At 47.0% G+C, this 20,154-nt stretch overlaps 1 protein-coding gene across 1 annotated transcript in view; it reads left to right on the top strand.

Annotated features, from left to right (window-relative positions):
• XKR6 (XK related 6) overlaps positions 1–20,154 on the top strand; it is an 810,260-nt gene that overhangs the window by 560,780 nt on the left and 229,326 nt on the right. The window lies entirely within an intron of this gene.

The following is a 20,154-nucleotide window of genomic DNA, read 5'->3' as shown; positions in this document are numbered from 1 at the left end:
GGGGCGGTCACTTGGGAGAGGCGGAGATCAGAGGCCTCTGGTCTCTGGCAGAGTCCGGGCTCCACATCAACCTTCTGGAGCTTTGGGCGATTCGTCTTGCACTAAAAGCATTCCTTCCCTCTGTTTGGGGAAGAGTAGTGCAAGTGTTCACGGACAACACCACCGACATGTGGTACTGCAACAAACAGGGCGGGTTGGGGTCGTGGACCCTATGTCAGGAGGCCCTCCGCCTCTGGACATGGCTGGAACATCAGGGCATATCCCTGGTGGTTCAACACCTGGCAGGTTCCCTGAACGCCAGGGCGGACGAACTCAGCCGCAGGTGCATGATGGATCTCGAATGGCGTCTTCACTCGGAGGTGGTGCAAGGTCTCTTTTGACAGTGGGGAGAGCCTTGGTTAGATCTATTCATCACCGAAGAGAATGTGCAATGTCAGCATTCTGCATGTTGGAATTTCCAAGACGGCACTCACTAGGCAACGCTTTTCATCGCAAGCGGAATTGCAGTCTGTTGTACGCCTTTCCGCCTATACCACTTCTGCCAAGAGTGCTGAAGAAGATCAAGCGCGACCTGGCCCAAGTCATCCTTGTGGCACCAGATTGGGCACGAAGAGTCTGGTATCCCGAGCTGCTCAACATGGCCATCGATCCTCCGACCCGTCTGCCTCTTCGGGAGGATCTTTTGTCTCAGCAGCAGGGGACGGTCCTCCACGTGACCCTGTCCAGCCTCCACCTCCTTGCGTGGAGAATGAGTGGCGGCAGTTGACGTCTTTGGATCTGCCCCCCAAAGTTTGCAATGTAATCTTGGCAGCCAGGCGTCCGTCCACTAAGACTGAGGTTCTCTTGTTTCTTCTTTCTTTGGCCCAGCAGGGCTCTGCTCTGGGCACTATCAAGGGCTATCTTTTGCCCATCTCTGTCTTCCTTCGGCTTCCAGATCAGCCTTCTCTTTTCAAGTCCCCGGTGGTTAATCGTTTCTTGAAGGGCATAATTCATCTCTTTCCTCCTATTCCCTTCGTTATGCCCCAGTGGGACTTGAATCTGGTCTTGACCTACTTGATGTGCGCTCCCTTTTAGCCACTTCACAACTGTCCTCTAAGACTTTTAACTCTTAAAACTGCATTCCTAGTAGCCATCACATCGGCCAGAAGAGTGCGTGAGCTCCAGTCTCCTTCATCCAAGCCTCCTTTTCTGTCTGTCCATCCGGACAAAGTGGTTCTCAAGAATTGTCCATCTTTCCTGCCCATGGTTGTCACTGCCTTTCACATCGGGCAGACCATCACTTTGACCACCTTCTTGCCACCTCCGCATCACTCAAAAGAGGAAGAGAGGCTCCACCGTCCGGACCCAAAACGTGTGCTTTCATTTTATCTGGATCGCACCAAACAGTTCCGTGTGGATGACCAACTCTTTGTTGGCTACGTGGGCGCCAAGAAAGGTTGGGCAGTACACAAGCGAACCATTTCTCGATGGGTCATCTTGTGTATCACGGCATGCTACTCCTTAGCAAAGAAAGAGCCTCCAGTGGGGCTACGTGCCCATTCCACCAGGGCGACGGCAGCCACTACGGCCTTGGGGAGAGGAGTTCCTCTACATGACATCTGTCAAGCAGCTACGTGGGCATCACTGCACACGTTTACGAAACACTACTGTCTGGACAGCCAAGTCCGGAGAGAGAGCTTTTTTGTCCGTTCTGTTCTCCAGGACTTTCTGGTGTGATCTTGGTTCACAGACCCACCACCGGGGTTGGTATTGCTGGGGTATCTATTCTAAGGTAAGGAATCTATAACTAATGTGGTTTTTCAGATGAACAAGTTACTTACCTTCGGTAACGATATATCCGTAAGAAACATTAGTTATAGATTCCTTACCGCCCCACCCATCCTTCCCGTTCTGCGAACTGATTTCTGGGGTTGAGGACATTTTTTCAGGGCTCTAGTTTTGTGCACCAGTGGTCAGTGCAGACCATTATAACTTACTACAATTTTGCTGTGACGTCATAATGTCTACTGCCAAAGCCAACAACCAAGGCGAACGGCAGGTTATAGATCATAATTGCAGTTGTAGTTCAAACAAGGAAAACAAGAACTGGCTTTTTACTCTTCTGATCTGTTTTTCTCAAATAAACAATGACCAGCAGAAATCAGATGTTTACTGAAAAATGTTTATTTTTTGGACGCTATTGTTAATTTCAGGAAAGATAGACTCTGACTGCATGTTTTTACACATTCTAAACTACGAAAAGAATTTAATCTGACACATTAAACTGATTTTAATATATTTTTCTAACAAATTATTTTGCTGTGTTACATTTTGCACTATAGATTCTGCTTTTATTTTTCATGTCTGCAGCCATACTTGAAGGAGCAAGGAACCAAGTATTTAAGCGGTTTGTGGGAAGGGTGATGGTGTGATCATACTTTATAAGCAAGAAAATATTCCCTGCCATACGTTAAAAGGATATTGCAAGTCACCTCAGAGTTCCATGTCATTATAAAGGAACTCCGCCTTTGGCCTCGTTCCTGTTTCTGGTCACAAGTCTTCGTGGCTTGCAATATCCTTATAAATTACGTTAGGGGGTACTTTGGCCTTTTGATCTCCAGAGAAATACCAACGTTTCTGATTGTATGTATAATGTATTATTGAGAGAGAATGTTGCTACCTAGTATTAGACAGCAGGCAGACATACACAGGAAAACACATGCACACCCCAACACACATACGCACACACATAAACGCATGGATACACATGTAGACATGCATCAACAAACCCACACACACATACACACAATACATTGACTTAGACAACGCACGCTTCCACATAGATCCATACACAGCCAGGCACCCTGGGAAACTGAGCTGTACACAAATACTTGCACAAGCATACACAGACAGATATGCACATTCATAGACGTGCACAGGCGTGTAAATGGAGACGCATAACCAATGGACAAACACAGGCATATAGAAACACACAGACAACGGACACATACGCAGGTACAGCCATACATAAACATGCTACAGACAGACTCCATTAGAGGGAAACACATGCATGCACAAACAACCGACACACAAAAACAGAAATGCAAAGGTATTCACAAGCACACAGACACACACACTCAGTGAACAAACAAGGACACAAAATCCCCAGGCACAAACGAACAGACACATCCACAAAAAGATATACAAATTCACACAGACACACAAACTCATTGATACACCGGCATGCAGAAACACACACCCATACTCATACATATGTGCACAGACACAGACACCTGTATAGATACTGAAAATCGCAAAGAAGCACACACACAGAAACAAACAGACCCAAAGATATATATTTTTCTAGACTTCCAGCCCCTGACAGCTGAGATGTTGGTGGCTTCAGACGCTGCACTACACTCTACGATGTTTGGTTGCGCGCATGTTCTTGCTGTACAAATAAATGTTATTTATGCACCATAAATTACATTCTCCTCGTGGCAGCAGATAGTTTTTTCAGTGTAATTATGTAGACTTCGTTTTGCATATCCCCCAGCTTCCCATGCTGCTGCCGTTTCTGCCTCGATCAATAGCCCAGAAGAGTGGATGGAGCATGTGTCAGCACTTGTGTCAGTCCATGTTTTGAGCGCCCCTGCACCACATGTGCATGATTTGTAAAAAGCACGCTGGCTGTCACTGGTGGACGGCTTTATTTCAACTGGCCTTGTCACGGTGCCTGCGCTGCGAGTGACAGTCGGTGCGTGCTCCATTATTTATCTGACGAGGAGTACCGGGGACCATGCCGAGTGCTTCCAGGATTCAAGCAGCATCCTTATTAAAAGGAAAACAGTCTTACATCCAGGTCCATGGTGTAGCAGCCTCAGCCTCATGTGCACCCGCACACTAGAGAGATGCCTTGGCAAGGACTGGAGGATGGCATGTGTGCAGTAAAGTAATGGCCATTTGTATCCCATGTCATACCAGCCCCCTTGTGCATCAGCAAGCCTGCCAACTTCAATTTTTTTTTTAACCCTGTGAGAAGAGGGGTGGGCTTTTGTGACCAGCACTGCCTGTGAGGTACTTCTACCCTTCCTCTCCTTCCTCCCCCACCCCCCAAAAAACACAAAAACTTCTGAGTCTGCCACCAATATCCTGAGGAGATGTAAAAAGCCCATAATGGACTTAAGCTGTGCTCAGTCCAAAAACACAAGCTGGACTTAAGCTGTGCACAGTCCAAAAACACGAGCTGGAAACCTACCGTATGTGGGGGTTATTAGCTCACATAGTGTTGTACAGTGTGATATTGATTCTTCACCGGGTGATCATGTGAAGGGGTCGGTGCTGTGTGACACACAGTTAAACGTGTGTGTTGCCGGTCTGCATCAGCATTCTTCATAATAGCAGTGTGAGGACCGCAGGCTGCATCCTGCACCTACACAGCTGAACCTAGCTCATGATGGTACTACATCAGCGTGTGATACTTAGACATTTGAAACCATGCTAGTAAACATGAGTCAGTATTTGTCCCTGTGGGGCGGTAGTTCATTAGAGTAAAAATGTAAAATGTAAAAGTAGCACTAGTGGACAAAATTAGTGTGTTTTCAGAAATGGCAAGCTGATGGTTTTGGACAAAATTTGTCAAATTACTGAGAATACCAAGCTGACATTTCTGGTTGGGGAACACAACTACATATTCAGAAAATAATTTGGCTGTGTGGTTGTGTGTGCATGTGCGCACAGCATACTTGAGATGCTACAACAACGATGCAGAAAATGTTGCTTGTGTGGCTGCACGCATATAAGTGGGTCAGATTATGTGTATGAGTATGATTCAAGGCACTTCTGTGCTGTGGTCCTATTGCAAAGAAAGGCAAACACAACTTCCTTCTATAACCAAGCTATATTTTTTCATTGGCCTGCGGTTGCTTGTGTTCATGTCAGGTGGAGACTTGGCCTGGCGGTTCGGGCTGGACTGTTCCTGGTAGAGCAGAACCAAGACTGATTTGCATTTGGTTATTTGAAGTGGTTGAAAAACTATGATCCTGAATGTAGCCCCAGCGAATAGCAGATTACCAGTGTTATTGAGCCACTACCCAGCGAATAGCAGATCACCAGTGTTATTGAGCCACATTAGTGTGCAGCCAAATAAAACAACACAAGCCTCATTTCTATGACACACTGAGCCATATGTACACTGAGATAGGAATGCGTACTCCATGTGTAAGGCATTTGAAATAATACAGACAGTTGGGTCACAGAGATGTCCCCTTTGAAACTTTGGGATTCTGCTGGATGACCACCGGCCCCTGGCTGAGAGAGTCAAGACCTCGGAGCACACTATGGCTGCAATATCCCCAGAAGTGGAGAACTTGAGGGGGCGCCTGGAAGGGGTGGAGGGAAGGGTTAAAACTCTGAAATATTGGACTGAAGATGCCGAAAACAGAGCCCAAATAAACAATATCCAGGTGATAGGACTGCCGGAGCGGGGAACAACCTTTACAACGCAACTTTTACAACGCACTACCTTTACAACGCATTTTTTACAACGCACAATCCATTACAACGCATGACATTACAACGCATGACACTACAACGCATTTTTAAAAACTACCTTTACAACGCATTCCATTACAACGCATACTACCATTACAACGCATACCATTACAACGCATAATATTACACTACACTATCCAACACTTACCCTACTGTTGCACCCCCTGTAGATAGAATAGTAATTTTTACCCCTATACTATCCAACACTTACCCTACTGTTGCACGCCCTGGAGTTAGAATAGTAATTTTTACCCCTATTCTATCCAACACTTACCCTACTGTTGCACCCCCTGGAGTTAGAATAGTAATTTTTACCCCTATACTATCTAACACTTACCCTACTGTTGCACCCCCTGGAGTTAGAATAGTAATTTTTACCCCTATACTATCCAACACTTACCCTACTGTTGCACCCCCTGGAGTTAGAATAGTAATTTTTACCCCTATACTATCCAACACTTACCCTACTGTTGCACCCCCTGGAGTTAGAATAGTAATTTTTACCCCTATACTATCCAACACTTACCCTACTGTTGCACCCCCTGGAGTTAGAATAGTAATTTTTACCCCTATTCTATCCAACACTTACCCCACTGTTGCACCCCCTGGAGTTAGAATAGTAATTTTTACCCCTATACTATCCAACACTTACCCTACTGTTGCACCCCCTGGAGTTAGAATAGTAATTTTTACCCCTATACTATCCAACACTTACCCCACTGTTGCACCCCCTGGAGTTAGAATAGTAATTTTTACCCCTATACTATCCAACACTTACCCTACTGTTGCACCCCCTGGAGTTAGAATAGTAATTTTTACCCCTATACTATCCAACACTTACCCTACTGTTGCACCCCCTGGAGTTAGAAAAGTAACTTTTACCCCTATACTATCTAATACTTACCTTAAATGCAATTTAATATTATGCGTTGTAATGGTATGCGTTGTAAAGGTAGTATGCGTTGTAATGGAAATGCGTTGTAAAGGTAGTTTTTAAAAATGCGTTGTAGTGTCATGCGTTGTAATGTCATGCGTTGTAATGGATTATGCGTTGTAAAAAATGCGTTGTAAGTGCATGCGTTGTAAAAGTGTGCGTTGTAACGTCATACATCCGCCGGAGCGGACTGAGGGGACCAATATGCTGGAGTTCTTGGAAAACTGCCTAAAGAAAGAGGTGGTACATGAGCTTCTTTCCCCCTTCTTTGTGCTAGAAAGGGCATATCGGGTGCCAATGTGACCCCTGCCGCCAGATGCGGGCCACACCTGGTGATGGCCTAATTGCTCTATTATAAAGATTAGGATCACATTCTGCACCAGGCCTGGTCGAGAGGGGATCTGCAGATTGACATCCAGATGATCATGGTGTTCCGAAAACTTTACTAGAGACGTCCAGAAGCAGCGGGCCACATTCCTGGAAGCTAAAAAGAACCTCTGCTAGATTGGGGTTCACTATGCAATGCTCTTCCTGGCCAAATCGCAGGTGGCTACAGAGGATGGTGTGCAGTTTTTGAGCTCACCGCTGGAGGCTTGGGAATGGATCAATGGTCGCATGCTGTGGCGACTCTTCTCTGGGCCATGGAGCGTAGAACCTCCCAGAGAACATCTAGGATGAGGGGGTGCAGTTGTAACCATACAATACCTTCTAAAACACAGGTACAGCATGAACAATTGAAAGGAGTGGAATTAGCGGCGATCATGCGTGTCGCTGGGACAAGCCTTACCTTACCTGTGGGTGATAATGGGACTAGAGGCACTTAATCTGACTAGGCCTTGATATCCACAGTGGGCTCCGATGCTGCATCGCCCCGCGTGATGACCTGCACAGTGGACGATTTTTTTAAAATTCTGCTGAAGGTCCCAAAATGGGGGTTGTTGTTCATGGCGATCTACAGGGGGGACCAGTGGCTTCTGAGTCTTGAATAACCTATAAGTGGGCCAGGTCCGCTTGGCAATGAGGATGTTTGAAGAGGATGTACATGGGTGGAGAGGTGTGAGATCGAGAGGCACACACACAGTTGTTTGTCCTTTTATCTGGTTCTTGTGCATTGACTGCACATGTGGTAGAAATTGAAATGATGGTTTGGATGGGGGTACGTTACCTTCTTGCCCTAGGGTTGGGAAGTTGGTACTATTTTGTTTTTTGATTGGTTGATTTGTGCCGCTGGTGGGGTATCTAACTGGCCAAAAGCCTGAGAGGGGATGGTTGGGGGTGGGGTTAGAGGTATGGTTACTGCCTGGCGGTTAAAAGTTCTCATGACAATGTGCCATGGCTGACTCCCTAAAGCATGGGTACTCACAAACATTGGCCCTGGGGCAACAAAGTATGGTCTGTTGTGTGGCCGAGGGCCGCACTGATGCCAGCAGGGTGGCGTTAGGGGGTCTGGATGGGTCAGGGATTGTTTAAGGAGGTGTAAAAACATGTTAAATAAACGGGCAAGCATTTATTTGCAGGTTAATAAATACTTGCCCGTTTATTTATCATTTTTGCTAAATATTAGTGATCAGCAACTGAACAGCAGCTTGTGCTGCTGATCACCGGGGGGGGTCGCATATAAAGGTCAAGAGGGCCGGCCCTCGGGTCGTACTTTGAGTATCACTTCCCTAAAGTATACATTTATGTCCCGGATTGTGAGGGGGCTCAATAATATGTCCAAACATTAAAAAGTATATTCCTACCTCAAGAGGTGGGGCCTTGTTACAGGAGACCCACCTCAGGGTTGCTGAAGAGTTAGCACTCCACAGGCGCTGACAGAGCCAAACATACTATTCCTCTATCTTTCCACACGGAGTACTTATCTGGGCACGTCCTGGGGTCTTGTTATAAAAAAACTGGGAAAGTGGTGGACCCGACTGGACGATATGTGGTGGAAATGGGGAGGTTGGCAGTTCAAGACTTGACAATGGTTAATATCAATGCCCCTAATGTGGACCAGGCAAGCTTTTTGGAGGAGTTGTCCTGGATACTGGTGCCCTATCTGGTGCACTGTATTCTCCTGGGTGACAGTTTTAATTGTTTTGCGGACCATATATTAGATAGATCCCATCCACCCTTTAGCGACTCCCAGGTTATCAGGCCGGCGAGAAGATTTGCAGAATGGCAACAACATTGGGGGCCTAATGATTCCAGGAGGCGCACCCACCCACCAGACAGGGACAACTCATTCTTCTCAAGCCTACACGAGTTGCAGGTCACCTAGACACGTTCCTTTGCTCTCCTGGGGTGCAGGTAGCGGTGAGAGAGGTAGAATATTTGGCCAGGACAATCTCGGACCATAATCCAGTTCTGCTGTCCGTGCACTGGGAATTGGGACATCCTAATATCCATAACTGGCTCTTAAAGGTTGAGGCGCTGAAGAGCCAAGTGTTCCAACATGCGATTGCGGAGGGAATCAGAAAGTACTTTGAGCTCATTATGGCTACTGCATCTACTCCACAAGTTGAATGGGATGCTTTTTAAGGGTGATCTGAGATCAATGTATCACAGAGGCAGTGTGTGTGTGACGCACGCTGTTGCAGGAAGTTGAGACCCAGGAGGCGGGGCTGAGAGCAGTAGAGAAGCTAAGACCCAGGGCGGAACAAATCTGGGGCGCTATTGGCCTGGTTGGCTAACCCGACTAACCAGGGATCTATGATCCTAGAGCTTGAATCATCTTGGGGGAGAGAATCTGTAGGCAAGATGCTATAAATACCGGCTTTCGGTAGTACTATGCATCCCTCTTTGAGAGTATGGCTGACCAGGTGATACCCAGGATAGCCGCTTTTCTGGACTCACTCCCGCTCCTTTTTCTTACAATAGAGGAGGTTATGGAACCGGGTGTAGATATTGAGTTATATGAGGCTAAAGCTGCTATGAAGCATATGGCCCGGGGGAAGGTGCCGGGCACCGATAGGCTTCCGTTTGAATTCTATGCCACATATATTGAGACCCTCACCCCTAAGTTGGTGGAGGTTTATAAGGCAGCAGGTGCCTCCGGCTGACTACCGGCCTCTACTTGTTAGGCACTAGTGATCCCTTTATTGAAACCAGGCTGCCCCTCCCAGGATGTGAAGGCTTATCAGCCTCTATCAATGCTTAATATTGATTATAAAATATTGAGCCAAATATTGACGACACAATTGTTGATCTGCATGCCTCGACTGGTGCGTGCGGACCAGGCAGGGTTCATACCGGGCCGGAATACTACGCTTCATATCTGCAGACTCATGGCATTGATGGCTGAAGACAATTATAACAAAAGAGTGGTGGATGTAATGGTGGTGAATATAGAAAAGGCTTTCAATAGCCTTGAATGGGAGTTTCTTTATAGAGTGTTGGAAAGGAGGGGTCTGGGTGGTGGAATTGTGAGTTGGACTAGACTTTTGTACTCCCACCCCAAGGCCAGAGTGAGAACTAACGGGGTGATCTCAGAGGAATATGCGTTGGGTTGAGGAACCCGACAGGGCTGTCCACTATGTTCACACGTGTGAAGATAGACACAGCGCCGCCAAACAAAGTATTTTTTAGCACTGGGATGCATACTTCGTTAATACAAAAATTCTTGACTTTATTGATTTCAAAACATCCGATTTGATAATTGTGGCGTACTCCCCTAATCTCAGGGTGAATATGATACAGCGAGTAGTGAAAATATTGGAACCTTGTTAGGACTCGCGCTACGCAATTACAGCCGTATCTCAACATTGTGAATTCTGAAAGCCCTGAAGAAGCCCATGTCTAGGGCGAACTGCTTTGGTTGCATCTTTCTGAAACAAACACAAGACGGAAAAAAATAAATAATAAAAAAATCCATTTAAAGATATTTGTCCATAATCATGGAATTTTTCTTGAATCTGATGTGTTATGCTAATCTATTTGTTGCCTCTCAATCTCAGTATACACTGTCCACTATCTCCGTTGCTCTTCGTGCTAGTGGTTGAAACATTGGCCTGCTGTGCGAGGGCGATGGCCACCTCGGAAGGCGTAGGGGTGTGGAGCTCGACCCATTATATAGCTTTATACGCAGATGATATGATACCGTTTCTTAAAGATGCAGTTGCAGATGTTGCGAGAGCAGTGAGCCCCCTGGACCGATTTGGAGCAGTCTCATGCCTGAGGGTCAACTGGCAAAAGTCTAGCATATTACCTTGTGCGCTGGAATGCAACTGGCACCGACCCTGAGAGGGTTGAAATGGAAGCCCATATGCTTGTAAAATGTGGGAGTCAAAATATATCATGACACGCTGGAAATTCTGGAGGGCAATATGGGGGCAGCTATTCGGGCCCTGCGATCCAGTGTAGACTTTTGGAAGACACTGTCGTCTTGGTGCCACTCAGATGGTAGCGCTTCCCCAGCTGCTTTGTTTTTTTGCCATGCTGCCCATAGTGGTACCCTGTGGAACGTTTCGAGAAATCGAGTCCCTAATGATTGTGTATGTGTCATATCCAGGCCGGCGAAGGGTGGCGATGACTTCCCTACAGCGCCCGGTCACAGATGGTGGCTTAGTGGCCCTGTATTTTTAGGCTTAATATTTGGTAGGACAGATTCAGTAGTTAACTCAGTGGGTGGTGGGTAGACAGACAATTGGTCGGGGGAACCATGGTCCCCTCATCGTGGACACTGTTTCAGCTTCTCCTGAACCCCCGGCTGGTGTCTAGGGGCGGCCTAGAGGAACTCCAAGGTATGAGGCACTGTTGGTTATGTTGGCTACACAAAATTCAAACATGATTCCCATATGCCCCTGATATACTATTGTAGAGACTGGAGGTGCTGCCCCATGGGTGCGCCTGGCTGGGACTAATGTAGTGGATGGCATATTGTGTCACCGGGTAGGAGACTTGTATTGAAAGGGTGAGATGCTCATGTTTGAGGACATACAACTGGAGCATGATCTACCGGGGGTATTTGCTGCTTTAAAGAGCTGTGATTGCAGCGATCAGGGAACACAGGGGGCTAAAACAGCTCAACCACCCACGCACCAAAGCTGTCATGTTATATGCACAATCAACGGCACGTGCAAACCAGCAACATGCTTTTACAGGGCACTCTGGGCAGACGTGATTGCACTTCTGAAGGACCTCTGGAAGAAGTTTGAGGGGGACTGGGTGAAAATACAGGATCAGGTGCCTATGGTGTCTAGGAATGCCCGTTTTAAATTGATACTTTTCTACTTCCTTCATAGGGCGTATCTCACACCTGGAAAAGTGAACAGATTCAACCATGCAGCTGTGGCAAAGGGCCCTCGGTGCGGAGAACTAGGAGCTGAAATGTTTCATATGGTTTGGGCATGCCCTTCCCTCTCAGAATTCTGGGAGGAAGTAGTCAACTGTATTAACAATGCTACACAGAGTAACATACCTTGTTCTCTGGGCCCCTGCTTGTTGGGCTGGTTCCCGATCCCAGACAAGCGTTAGGTTACGTCCAGATTTTCTGACTTGGTGTTGGTCCTTGCAAAACGAGAGATCACGATGAACTGGAAAGCCACTGGGGTCCCCAGGGTAAATAAGTGGTGGGGTGAGCTACTCAGGTTGGCAGGTTTCGAGAGTGGGGTTCTGCTCCAAGAGGCGAAAAGAAGTTTGTGGCTCTCTTGAAGTGGCACTAGCATGGGACAATTTGGTTGATTGTTTGAGTGAGCCAGAACTGCCGACACCAGTTTGATCCCCGGGAGGAGTAAACACTGGGAGAGGCTGGTGCATGAGAGTCAGGAACATACCCCGGAGCTTGGAAATGAATGGCTGCTGCTTGGGACTAGGAAAGTTGTACAGAGCTTTGCAGTGGTGATTCCCCTACACTAAGTCCCGAGAAACTTTCAGGCATGCGTATGTTAGTGGAGGCACGGCTTTGTTGGGGTTGCTTACTTGTTTGTTGATTGGGTTGGTGGGCTGGGGAGGAATAAGAGGGCATCGCCAAGAGGTGTTCCGAGCTGATTGGGGAGAAGATGTTAGGAACTGACTATAAGAGGCTTGGCATGAAGGCTATACTCTAACTGAATTCAACCCATTTGAATGGATTAATGGGATTGCGGGGTAAAGTAATGTGGCAGGAGACTATTGTGTCCCTGTTGTAAAACGACTTGCCATGCTTGTAATAAGATAACAAAAAAAATCTTGTCATGGTTTTGTGAGTACTGCAAGAGAGAATGTGTTTAATGGTTGATGTATTCATACAGCCACCTCTCAGCAGAGTTGAAGACTCAAAAATAATAGAAGAATTGTAAATGACAGGAGACAGGGACAGATGACTTTTAGTGATAAGTAATTAAAGGAAAAGCTAGAGACTATAAGTCTTCATTTTGATCAGACTGAGGTACGCTTATTCTCCTGGGCGCTCATTGCACACCCAGTAAATACCCATAACATGAGGTGCAGTATTTGCCTGGGGCACAATCTGCAAAATGCTTATTCTCCTGTTTTTGCAGTATGTAGGTGACCACTAATCCCAGTTACAACCCAGAAATTAAGATCGTTAGGAGTGCCGCAGGCTGCTGATGGAAGAAGGGAAAGCCCACAGGGTCTACTTCCATATTTTGTAGAGGTAGTAACCCCCCTTAATCCCTTAATGAAGATGCTACTGGTTGGTGGCAGTGCGACTGTAGTATGGAGGCTGATTAAGTGGTAAATGACAAAGGAATGAGGCAGTGATTTGTGTATTGTTCTTGTGATCTACCTTTCAGCTCAATGTGGAGTATCACTGGTGTTGAAGCAGGCAGCCATTAATTAGAAGACATCCCAGTTGATGAACCGTCTGGGAGATACTGGTTTTACTTCTAGCATCCTTTAAATCCTTGTGTTTTGTTGGACCATTATGTGACAGCCACCAACCCAAGGCCTGTCTATAAACAGAAACTCTTACTCAGTGCTGTAGTAAGCAGCTCCCAACCAAAGTACACAATGGGACTTGCGTTGGTCTGTTCTCCTGACCCAGCACAGCCCTAAGTCACACACAGGTTGCACATATGTCTGCCTATCCCTTTGCTTGTTATTTAAACTTCTATGGTGTCCCTGGGGTCACTGTTCGTCACTCTCGCTGTAGATTGCCAGTATTTCCATCCATTTATCTGCCACGGGTTGCCTGCGTACACCTCTTTGTTCTTCAGCCCTCAAAGCTGCTCCTCCTCCAACAGTCCATCTCACACCTTCTGCCTTACAAAATTGCTATGTGGGGGCCATCTGGTGATCAGTGCTGTTCGCCAATAGTGTGTAGTAATTGAGCAGTCCCAGACCATGTGCATAGAGTCTGAATTTGTCAGTGAACATTTAGAGCACATTTGTTCTCTGGTTCCTGCTATCACATTTAGCCTGTGTGTTGTTAATTAGGTGGCATGGAGGTATTTGAGCTGCGTGTATCAATACTTTCCGTTCCTGGGCACCCTGGGAGGATATACTAGAACTGCGGTCCGTTCTCTATCTAGGAACTCTCTGCAAATTATCCCCTAACTTGTAGTTCTTACTTTTGTCAAAGTGTTCATTGTCATGGAAAGTGAAGTTTTAAATATGTAAAGAGATAAAAACACCTTGCGTATTTCCATTTATGTGTTCACTGTAGCCCCATCCCAGTTCGTAATGTACGATATGGGTTTACCCCTACAGTGAATCTAAATGAGCCGTACAAATAGCCTGCCAGATTTTCCGCCCTCCAGATGTGAGGTGTGTACGTATTTCTTATAAGTGAATGATTTCAGTTATTCCAGTGCTACTGCATGTTGTTCTGACTTAACTGTAAGCTTGGGGATGAGGGTGGGGCAGCCGGGACGTCCTTCTCAAGCATATGGATTTCGCCCTCTATCCCTGTCTGATTCCTCTCCAATGTTCTACGAACCCCCACTGCCTAGGTCATGCAGTGCCCTCGTATCATCACCTCGAAAGCCTGCTAGCTAGTTTTTAGGTCTCGCCTATGTAGCGCGCATGCGCTGCAAAGGAGGACCTTTAGCCATCGTTCTGCTCTTTTTCGAAGCACACACTCGTGTTTGTGGCGGCATCCACCTTGCGGGAGCACGCAGGGGTGTGCCACAAGCACGAGTGCAGTGCTTGAAAACAAGCAGACTGCGCACGCACACGCGCACCGCAGGTACGGGGTCGCGCCACGCTCCCTCACGCTTGTTTGGCCATGACATGGAAACTGCCTCGCGAGTTCGTTTTCTATGTTGTTGGTCATAGTGTTCATCGTTTGCCCGCCTCACTGCCCATGCAGCTAATTTTTTCACCATCCGGTGTCATCTGATAGTGTTTTTTCTTTACCGCATTAGTCGGTGAACCCAGAGCCGAAGCCTTTGGTGCTCTTTCCCCAGTACTTCCCTTCTTTATTTCACGGTAATGTTAGCAACATCCAGACATCAGCTAGTAATCTTTCACACATGTAACAGTGTCATGAAGTCTCCAAAAAATAAATAGGCGAGCACTTTCCACACTAGAGCAACGACCCTGAACTTCATTAGAGAAAATGCGCGTAGGCTCTTATCTATAATTCCAGTGACATTTCAGAAGCGTGCGCGTAGGTTTCAATTATTCAGCTGTTACTGTCGCCCACTATAATAAATGTAGTGACGTCATTAGACGCCAATTCGAATCCTTACACAGCTTTTTTATTTTTGAAGTAAATATTTAAGCTGTCACATTTTATTTCGCGATTGCAACATATTTTCAATTGCTTCAGAGTGACATTTGAGGACGTTTTTCTTTGAGCAAGAAATGTCAGCATTGCCTTTCACATTTTGAAGAAATTGCCCTTTCTGTGAAGGGTTATCCGATAACTTCTTGTCAGAGGAACCAGACACAGCTCCCAGAATGGGAAGAAGGTGGCTAATCATACTGAGCCATGTAATGTCCAGGAAAAGTTATGTCTAGCATAGAGTTTGTACCGGAAGTATGTCCTTCCAGAACAAAATGCGCTGTTTCTAAGTAGTTTACTACTTTTTTGCCATGTTGATTGCTTTTTCCTGGCACCCCATGACTGAGTGATAACCAAAGCAGGAACAGAAGGTAACGAGCATTGGCATAGCCAATAGGTCTCGCATTTGGGACCTTATAAGTGTTTAGCCATGCAAGACTTGATGTTGTTGCACCAAGGATATTGTGCTGGATAACTAAACACTTATAAGGTCCCAAAGGCGAGACCTATTGGCTATGCCAATGCTTGTTACATGTCCCGTGGTGCCTTAGTTGTGTTACAAATACTCTTGTATTACCTCAGCCAGTGGGTCTTAGAATGCAGCGTCATGCAGTAGTTAGGTCGAAAGCCTCCAGATAGAGAACAGGGCCTGCTTTCAACCCCCATCGCATGCTCGTTAAAAAAAGGGTTGTGGTTGGATAGCGTGCGTGTGAGTGACTCCCCAAACTGACATGCAGGTTGTAAAGCGTGGAGTAAAATAAGTATTTTTGATGTCCCATATTCCTAGCTCTCAATATATTGTCATTCCGATTTTTCTGCTCAGCGCCCAAATTCCTGTGCCAATTTAACTTTTAGAGAGTCAACCAATGGTAGAGTCGACCGGTCAAGGAATACATCAGCGACACAGTTAAATCTTCCCCTAGTAGCCTGGGTGCCTGTGTGTCGAGTGGCAATAACAGAGCTAGTGTTTCCAGAAAATGTGCATGACCCATGTTCGGGGTATATCCACTAGCCATTGTCACCTGAATGCCATCTAATCTGCCTTGTAATTTGACATGTGTCCAGTATTTGTAAAGCGCAAACAATTACCTGAAGGTGTCAAGGCGCTGGGGGCCCTCGCGAAGATTAAGTGAGCTATTGCCCAGAGTCACATGGTGCTGGGCTGATCTGCCGCAGGCACCGGGGATCAAACCGTGAGCCCCTGGGTTTCGCCGTCCGTGGCCTTGGCCGCTGCATCACACCTCTTCCACATCTGCCTTCCTGGTCAATTAACATGGCAGTGATCCCAAAAGAGATCCTTGGCTTATTCCAAATAAGTGATCCTCTAACGTAGGAGAAATAGCCTGTGGAATATGCCTTGCCCCTCCACTATTTCCTTAATTTAGTCACCTCATGCCTAATTAAGTGCATCTCTTGAATTAAGATAATGCCTACCCCATTCATTTCAAATATGCAAGCACTTTTATGTCTTTCCCAGAGACCCCATATCCCTCACATTCTACGTGTTTTTGTGTGGTAAGCTAGCCATCGTTTGTCTGCCTCAGTGTAAATAAATTTGTAAAAGTAAAGCCTCTGGGTAGCAGATTGTTCACAGGGATCTACCTCCACATATTTCGGACTAACACTGCTAACGGTACATGAATAGCGAGATGCTGTATCTTGGTCAGTCTGGGCTAGCCAACTAAAACTGTCCCCAACTCCTGCAACCCAAGGCAGAATGACAATGGCTATCTGTCCAATTAACTAAAACTATATTTTGGAAAAACAGTAGTTTGCTCCCTCTCTATACCTATATATACCTATATATGGCAGGGGAGTAACAAGGGGTAGAAGCCTAAGTTGTAGTGTTCCGTTCCGCGCCAGGTGCCATTACTTCTCTGTAGGAAAGTAGGATCTGCTTTTATGGTTACCCCTACTGTTTTCCTGGTGGTATGCTGTCTGACTAGTCTGACTGGGATCCTGCTAACCAGGACTCACGTTTCTGTGCTTTCTCCCTTAAATTGACATGGTGAGTACTTAGGTACATCCCAGATTGAATACTGGTGTACCCTTATAAGTCCCTAGTATATGGTACTGAGCTACCCAGGGCATATGTACACCAGGGGTCCCCCATGGGCTGAAGCATGCCACCCATGGGAGATCACTCAACCTGTAACTACAGGCCTGCCATTGCAGCCTGTGTATGCTGGTGCTAGCACCACTTACAACAGATATAGATTTCCCTATATCTAAGGTCACTGCACTTAAAATCTATAAGTCACCCCTAAAGCAAGCCTTTCAATCCTGAAGGCAGTGTGCTCGGTTCTGAGTGTGAGGATGCCCCTGCATGAGCAGGACACCCCTACAACCTTCGGAGTCCATTCTCCCAAGTTGTAAGTGCATCAGCCAATACAATGTCATTACACGATGACCATCTCTAAACTGGCTGTAACGAACCCTGTCATGTTTGGTAGGTATGATTCCATGTACTGTATAGCTCCTCCAGGAGGCCCTCAGTGCTCCCGGTACCAGTTTTCTAGACCCAGACAGCACAACATGGCTGCTGCCGACCAGAGACACGATTCTGCCCTCCTGCTGCTGAGCCAAGCTCGAGCAGGGGAAGGCAGAACAATAGGTATCCTGTCACAGGGAGGTGTGACCACCTACCAGACAGGGGTTAGTGTATTGGGGCCGGGTGGGAGCGTTTGCCAGCGCCACTCAGTCTGCTTGAGGGGCACATTAGGTGCCCTCCTTGCATAGTCCAGTTCAAACCAGCTCAGGGAGCCGTTGGCTCCCGCTCCGGCGCGAAAATGGACAAAGGACATGGGAGTATCCTTCCCACTGTTCTACCCTTCTCCTGGGAGGGAACCCTGAATCGTCCCAACCCTTTCCTTAGGGTACTGAAGGGTTTACCTGTATGTGGGTCCCTAGATTCGTTGTGGGACAAGATTCATATCAAGACACCACTTCTTCTTCGACCGACTGGGCACTCTGGACTGCGCTCTGGGTACCAAGACTACAACTGGGAAGACTCCTGCTGCTCTTGGTCTCGTCGCCCTGCTCGTCTGCTGCAACGTCTGTGCCTGTGCTCCATACAAGAACCTTCCAAGGCCTGTGGTCATCCAAGACACCTTAAGGAATCTCCCTTGTAGTGATTGGAGTCACTTCCCTGCTTCTGCAGGCACTGCAATGAAGCTGACCAGTCTGCTGATCCTATACTCCCGCGGGCTCTGAAAGGCTCAGCAATACAGGTGGTGGTTTTTCACATCCCTCGAGGCCTGACCTGTTCTCTTCCCAAGTTTGAGGCCAGTATCCCTCGTCTGAGCCGCAGGAACCTAACCCTTGTGCACCGCATTGACTTGCCGTTGCAAAGGCTTGTTGACTTCCTTCCACCAAGATCTTCAGGCTCCGAATAGCCCCAATCTCAAGCATCTCCTGTGACCAAGATCTTTGTCCTTACTGCATCTCTTGCATCGTGGGTCTGCATTTTTGGTGAGCTGCTCGAGATCCTCTTGCGATTCCAGTGCCTCTGACCTGTTGGTCCTCTTGAGGGTCTTCTTTGAATTCAGTGGGTTCCCCTGATTGCTCAGGCCTGCTCTGACTCACCTGCTTGTGGCGAGTCACCTGGAACCTTGCTAGTCCCGACACTGCACATTTTTCGCTTTCCGTGTTTCTTGAAGTTGCCAAGGCTTGTTGGTGCTCCCAACAGACACCGACCCATCAACTCTAGACATCCAATGTGGGACAGCTCGTGAACGGCTCCTGGTCTTTCACAGCGTCTCCTGGTCAGCTCACCTGCAGCACAAGACATTGGTGGACATTCGTCTTCTGTGCCTCCTGGTCACTCCTGAGTCCCCTCTGCTTGCAGGTACTTCTCATCTTGAATCCACCTTTGGGTTCCACTGGACGCTTTCACCTTATCCAGATGCTGGATCTTCCGGAATTCCTCTATTGAGTTCGACTGCAGTTTATGATGCCACTTCACACCTATGCATCCGGCTTTCCTGGTGTATGTATCCTGGTTCCTAGGGTATCCACGGGTGGGGTGGCTGTCCAACCTTCTGTCTTCCACAGGGTTTCTTCAGGGTCCACTGGGAAGGGTCCTTCTTTAAAATTGCAGCCGCGACTTACCTATTGACTTGTATTGGCCCCGCTGTTGTGTTCCCACTCTGCACATGGCCTCCGTGGGGTTCCTCTTACTTACTTCAGATGGTTCCTTGGGTCCCCGGCGCTTCTACGTCTTCTGGGTATAGTCTTGACTTGAGTCGTGGTTCGCATACCACTATTTTAGTACATGGTTTGGTCTCCTCCTGGCGACCACTGTGTGCTACTTACCTGTTTTTGTAAGGTATTGTGTGCATTGTGTATATCTCCGGGCAGGAGATATCTGTACGTGTTTGTGTCTTATAATCAATGTTCCCTCTAATTTCTTTCCTCTGTGTGCGGCAGTGGAGGGTCTCTGTGTGCTGCAACCATGGCTATGTGCGCCAGGAACCACACCGCGCGTGTGCGCGGCGCCAAATGTCACTCAGAACGTTTACTTCAATAAGTGAAAAGATGGTGCATTTTCACACATACAGTGCCACAATAAGTGTCTTGAGGGCAGTTTCCAAATTGGATAAACGAGCCATGATGACATGAATTGGTTACACGGGCAAGTACACTTCAAGTATAGAAAAGCACAAGACTTAAACGGTGGTACCATCATAAGATTTTAATAAATATTCTTAACTTGAGCACTGTTAATTGGGTGGGGAAATGTTGGGAGCCTATACAATATCACATATAAACAATAAGGGAGACATGTCAAGTGGCATCACTAGAGGGGTGACAGGGTTGCTTCTCACGGCGATCTTTGGCATTTTTCCAGTGGTGATAAACTCGATCTAGGTCAACTTTCCCATTCAGGAGGTAGGCCTTTGTCCTCATCAGCATATCCAAATGCTTCTGCTCTAGTCTATTCCTCAATTTACTCTTTATAGTATTCATGAGGCTGAATCCTCGTTCACAATCTGCACTAGATGCTTGAAACGTTGCGCAGACATCAACAAGCTGAGAG

Source organism: Triturus cristatus, chromosome 6 (assembly GCF_964204655.1).
Source record: "Triturus cristatus chromosome 6, aTriCri1.1, whole genome shotgun sequence".
Taxonomy (NCBI): Eukaryota; Metazoa; Chordata; class Amphibia; order Caudata; family Salamandridae; genus Triturus; species Triturus cristatus.
Note: the sequence above shows the minus strand (reverse complement) of the source record. Positions and strands in the feature narration are given on the sequence as shown.